Source organism: Saimiri boliviensis, chromosome 1, assembly GCF_048565385.1.
Source record: "Saimiri boliviensis isolate mSaiBol1 chromosome 1, mSaiBol1.pri, whole genome shotgun sequence".
Classification (NCBI taxonomy): Eukaryota; Metazoa; Chordata; class Mammalia; order Primates; family Cebidae; genus Saimiri; species Saimiri boliviensis.
The window spans coordinates 150,201,003-150,207,386 of NC_133449.1; the positions used below are offsets into that span (position 1 = coordinate 150,201,003).

At 47.1% G+C, this 6,384-nt stretch overlaps 1 protein-coding gene across 1 annotated transcript in view; it reads right to left on the reverse strand.

Annotated features, from left to right (window-relative positions):
• The window catches only part of LOC101040449 (golgin subfamily A member 2-like), an 87,651-nt gene extending 81,482 nt beyond the window's left edge, over window positions 1-6,169 (reverse strand). Inside the window, exon 1 of the mRNA XM_074406522.1 lies at window positions 6,086-6,169. The gene's annotated coding sequence lies outside the window, so the exon portion shown is untranslated. The remainder of the gene's footprint in view (window positions 1-6,085) is intronic.
• Window positions 6,170-6,384: the final 215 nt, after the last annotated feature.

The window sequence follows — 6,384 nt, forward strand, 5'->3', positions numbered from 1 at the left end:
ACATCATAACTTTCTACATCATGGCTCCTGGCATCATGACTCTGACATCGTGGCTCCTGGCATCATGGCTCCTGATATCAGGACTTCTGGCATCATGTCAGATAATAATAGTCAATAAACATGAAAAATGTTACTGTCATCTCTAATCAAAGCAAACATAAAAAGAAACTGTTACTATTGTTTTTAAGATAATATGCAACATTGGTAATGAGGTATTTTCAAGCTCATTGGGTGGTGGCAGAAACACATACACACTCTCTGTAGGCATTAATTAATGTAAGATGTCAACATGGCCGCTCTTCTGCTTTCTCTCTGACTTTCATACTCTTCCCAAAAATTGAGTGGTAACCAATTAGGCAAGGCTGAACATGTTGGGTATCTGATCACATTTGTCTTCTCATGACTTGTTCATTTTCCAGTTGATATGTTAATCATTATTTTTAAGAAATGATTATAGAGAAGGGAAGTCGTCCATGAAAGCTTTTTATGACTCCTCTTATACTTTGTTTTTATCCTTATTTTTGCTATTGTCTTAAATTATAAACTTAATTAAGTCTATTTTGTGCACTTTCTTACACATTTTTCTTAAAGTGCCATTTTTGCCTTAGAGCCAAAGGACATTGTTCTGTTTTGTTTTATCTCATTTTCTATGGTTTTATTTTAAAGTAAAAATTGCCTAAAACTTGTTGTATTTTAAGGAGATATGAGAAGACATTACTTAATGAACATCATTTTTTTTTTATCACATATCACGGATTGAATAAATCTTTCTCCAGAGATATGTAATGATACCATTAACCCCTAGTGTTTATTATTTCATAAAATCTAATTCTTTCAGGAGCAATGTGTTTTCCCCTGATATAATTGATGATTGCAGTTGTACCACGTTTTTTGTGATTGTAGCTTCACACTATGGTTTAATATCTGACAGGGAACGTTCCTCCTTAATAATCTTCTCTTAAAATGGCTTGTGCTTCTTCAAGCTCAGTTGCTTTCCAGATAAGCTTTTGAATCCTATTAGCATGTTTTAAGACAGCCAAATATAATTTTGTTTTGACTTTCTAAGTTCTTAAATCCAGAGGAGAATTAATCGATTTGCTCATCCGTCTTTGTCTCCAGGGTAATAATGGGGTGATAATGTGTCTACACAGGTAAATTTCCTTAACCTTAGTAAGCCTCAGCTTTAATACTGTTCTTAATCCAGTTCTCTGCTAAGTTCACGTGTGGGTTGTTAGTACTGAGAAGAGAACTAAGTTTGTCCATATTGCATTTTCTAATTTATGGCTGACTTTCTAGAGGTAACGTGTTCATTGTATGCATTTACATTGTCACCGTTCTTACTGCGTATTTCCTCTTCCTGTCATATTGCAGTGGCCCTGTCAGTGTGTCACTGAAGGAGATGAGGCCAGCCCAGCCCTAGCAGACGCACAAGGCAGTCAGCTGCACTTGAGTAACAGCAGGCAGGGTGCTGGGAGGGGCTCTGCTCAGTCCTAGTTGGGAGGACTAGGGTTAACCAGCTGTGTATGTCTGTGCAGGGTCCCAGCGGTATTTCCAGCACTGCGCAGGTTCACTGGGGTCAAAGGGCATGTCCCACCTCTCTGCCTAACCTCCTGGCTGTGTGGCCTTGGGTTTTTTCCAGCCACAGACACCATTCCCACTGCCCTTCTAGTCCCTGACCTTGGATCCTAGGAATTTTGCTCACACCCAAGCATCAGCCAGGTGGTAAGTCTGGGATCCTTGGTCCAGGCAGGGTGAGTGCAGCCAGATGGGAAAGGGCCTGGCCTGGCAGCCTCAGGAGGGAGCTAACTCAGAAAACCCACCAGGCGGCCCAACCTGTGAGGAGGATGCTCCTCAGAGGGCAGGGTCGTCCTCTGATGTCGTGCCCAGCCCTGACCCACCTGTGGCCCACCTGCTCTGTGCTCACTGGAAATTCCCCAAAATGTACCTCCGTGGGGCTCACTTAGTGAAAAGCAAGCAAGTGAGCATCACACAGATGGAAACCTGGTACAAATGGCTCCCTCCAGCAACCACGCTTGGCCTTGGTGAGGACAGCGCTGACAGCTTGGGGAAGGCAGAGCCCTGGACGGCCATCCTTGCTCCCACCTCAGGACACAGAGCCCTGGATTGTGCTCTAAGTCTGTGGCCTCTCCTTGCACAGGAAACAGGCCATGCAGAGACCCTGGCAGGCCACTGCTCCTCCCTGCCCCTGGCTGCAGGGATCCAGGGACCCTTGAAGATGCCATTCCTCCCATGGGCCTCAGCCTCAGACCCCAGGGAGCTGTCTCCGGGCCCTTCTTGGCAAGTCCACCCCAAGGCCATGCATGTTGGCTCCAGGTTTTCTTCCAACGTCTGATTTCCGGGAGTTGTTTCCTGAAGATCTGGACCTGCCTCTAGACCTGAGCTGGATTACAGAAAAGAGAAAACTGGCAAAATCCACATGGTGTCTTTTCCTTCAAGGACATTTTAAAAATACATGTGGGAAAAATCAGAGTTTCAAAAATGGCAAGTGTTACGAAATAAAGTGCACACGTCCTCTTTTCTGCATGAAACAGAAAGCACGTGGTTATTTTTAGCTTCTGGAGCTCCACTGGAAATTGGGTGGTAGAGTTGCCAATGTGTACACAGAAGCCTTCTTTTTTTATCAGCCGCTGAAGCCTCCAAGGATACAGTGTGATTCTAAAGGGTCCATTAAGGCAAACATTGAGCTGACAGAGTGAACACTGCCAGCAAGCGGCAGTGTAGACGGGCGTCCCTGGAATGCCTCCACTTCCCTGGCTGCCTTGCCACACTCCCAGGATGCTCACAGGAAGACCCTAGGTTCCTAAGGAGGATTTAACAAGGTGCTAGCACACAGCTTGCCACACTCAACAAAGGTCACTATTATTTTTATTATCGTTGCTATCGTCACTGTTCATCTGCAAATTCCAGAGTTAACTCACTTGATTCATTTTTTAACTTTGTATTTTGAGATAATTTTAACAGGAAAGTTATGAGGTTTGTAACAGGAAAGTTACAAACGTTGCAAAAGTCACATCTCCAGGGAACAACAGCCTGGATGAGTCCCTCTTCCTTGTGGAAACTGACCTGGCCCCTCCTGCCTTGCACAAGATGTCAGGGAAGGGCAGTGGCTCTGGGGACTTCAGGGAGTGAATGTCAAGGAGGTCTTCAGAGCTCCCAATGCCCAAGCTGAAGAAATTCTAGGAAGAGTGAGCACACCACCTGGGGAGGGGACAGGTCTAACCAGCCTGAAAGTGACCCTCACCAGGCCCTGCAGCCACGACTGCGGAAGTGGCCCAGCCTCCCAGAGGCCCTGCGTGTCCCTCCCACTTGGGCCATTGTCTCTGCCAGGCCCTGGATGTCCCTCCTACTTGGGCCATTGTCCCTGCCAGGCCCTGGATGTCCCTCCTACTCGGGCCACAGTCCCTGCCTCCCACAGGCCCTGGATGTCCCTCCTGCTTGGGCCACGGTCCCTGCCAGGCCCTGGATGTCCCTCCTATTTGGGAAGAGCACTTATTCTTTCCAGAGCAGGAGCCCCACCCCAGCCCACCACAGACTCGGGGTGCAAGCCTCCTCTTCACGGGTACTCCTCGAGGTCTTCCTGGACGTCCCGAGTTCCTCTGGGTGCATTTTCTGTGCTGTTCACAGGCCCACTGCATGGCCCAGGAGGGAAAAGGGAAGGGAGGGAAGGAGAGTAGGGACCCTTCTTGCTCCCAAACCGCTGAATACTCAGCATCCACCTCCTTTCTCGTTCAAAGGAAGGCCCTCGCCAAACATCCCTGACTCTCGAAGGTGCTGTTCACTTATTCCTGACCCAATCAGTGGCTGGTCACCCCCAGCTGCCTGTGGCCCAGTGATCGGCTGACCTCCTGCACACACCATGTGGGTAGCTTGGCAAGCCACCCTCCCCACTGTTTCCAGGAAGGGCCAGGACTCCCAGAAAACAGGCAGGTTTGTGAGCCAGGCTGACACTTACGCTTTGCAAAGCAGCAGGGGTGCGCATCTGCCGAGGCCTGGAACACACCCAGCGGGCAGCCGTCTGCTCTGTTTTGGGCAAGGGCAGTGAACCAATGTTCTGTTTCTGAGTGATGAGGCAACATTATGTACCATTAAAGTTTCTCACCTATGATACACTGGGCCTTCATCTCTTATCTCTCAGGTTACAAGATTATCCATGTATACAGCTGGCTGCAAAATCCTTCACAAATAAAAGTATACACCATAAGTGCACACAACAGACTCCTTTCTCACTTCTATTGTTCACGGAGGCATAAGGGGAAAAAATTCAAAGATATAAGAGTCTCATGACAGTAGAGAAGTTTTAATCCAAGATCTTCAAAAAAATCTATTGACATCAAAGATGCCATCTTCTTCTGGGGAGAAACTTCCCTGGTTAGCTTTACCTTAAGGGTTTCAATGAATGTACCGTTCCAAGAGTGTGGAGTGACCCTCCTCAGTTGTGAGATTATGACCACAAGGTTCAAGATCCTGATGTTTCATTGCAGTGTGGATGGCAAGGGAAGTTTTTCTCTGATCTTCTCAGAGATCCCATCTTTGGGTTCTAGACTGTGAAGGGATTGATTGTCCTTAGTAAACCAAAAAAAAGCTCTTCACCTGGTGAAAATACACTGAAGCATAATAATCTACTGTTATAACATTAGCCCTCCTGCATGGGAAAGCTTTCATACAACCAGAAAACATACACTGAAAATGAAAACTGAATGAAATCTCTTTATAAATGTTTAAATGGTCCCTCAGGTAGCCAAATGTACATGATGCTTTGATAGTGTGACAAACTAAACATTGGTTATAAACTATTTTAACAATTTATAAGTCACCACACCAATATATTTAATTTGGATCATTTTGTCTCTTCCAGATGAGTCATGGAATGCACAACTTTTAATAACAAAAGCTTTAAGGACTCAGGAAGGACAAGGCGGCTGTCCTGGTTCTCCATGAATGCATGCTTAACACTGGACTTAGGGCCTCTCGGGTGCCAACTGTTTCTCCAAATTGGGTGTGTAGCATAGATAACTGATGGGTTACCACAGGTAATTTGACTTAGACCATGGAGTGCATTCAAATTGAGTACCTAAGCAATTTCCGTATTGGCTGATTTAGCATGCAAACCTGCTGAAGTATTTCCTTGGTAGTCAATTAATTTTTGCTCTATTTGGGTTAGCAATTTTATAAGCCAGTCAGTCTTTTCATTAAAGTTTCAGCAATTCTTACCCAGTCCAAATGATGTGATTTTAAAGTTATTAGAAACCTGCATTCAGCAGTGCTTTTCAGCGTCCTTGCCATCCTTTTATGAACCTCCTAAAAGACACATGTTCTAGGATTTTGTGTGCTTGTGAAGTTTTCAGAAACTACATCAACCTGAAGCAATTAACTGAGGAAATGATTCTGAGTACTCATAAAGACACAATAGACAAGGATATTTAGTTACAATAACAACATAATAACCATAATTATGAGTGGTAGCATATACTCAAATTAGAATTTTAGAAATCCCATACAACTTTGGAACATATTATTAATATCATTCACTAAAATATAACCTGAAGAAGGTTAAACTTTATTTTGACACCATTCTGTATTGAAAAGTCCAAAATGTTTCTTAAAAAGTAACTATAAAAACCTTGGAGTAATTAAAGGACACTTCCTGTGCAGGGGATGGAAAAAATCTCAATTAAAAAGCAGCACAGAAGTGCCTGGCCAGGCGGGAGGATATGGCCAGGCCCGCAGGCGACTGCAGAGGCACCAGCTGAAGAAGGCCGGCAGGCCAAGGTCATGAGACGCGAGGAGGCCCGGGCTGCCCATCAGACCCCAGCAGCATTGTTCTGTCTGCGTATGCCTCTGCATCTGCACCGCCGCGGAGCCCTCCTCCACACCGCGCCTGCGCCAAGTCCGGCCTCCTTTACATCGCGCCTGGACCGCACCTGCGCCAAGTCCGGCCTCCTTTACACCGCGCCTGCGCCAAGTCCGCCGCCTTCACATCGTGCTGCGCCGGGGCTTCCTCCTCACAACGCCTGTGCCGAATACAACCCGCCTCCACACAACGCCTGCGCGGCAGCCTCCTCACCTCATCTGCTCTCTGCACAGCCGAGTCTGGCTGATCGACTGCGTGTTCCTGTCGGCTCACAGCGGTCCTCCCCCAGTATCTTCCTCACCCCTTCAGCTCCCTTTCCGGCTCTTCACTCTGCGCTTGCGCAGGAGTCGCTCTCTCGCCCCTCCTCTCTGCGCGTGCTCGGAGGCCACCTCCTCCCTAGCCCGTGCGTCCCCTGTGCGTCGTCCTGGGCGCGCGGCGATCCCCTCCGCTTACGCATGCGCAGCAGCCGTCTGGCGCGGGTGTTGGGGTGAGTCCCTGTGACTTCAGGTTTA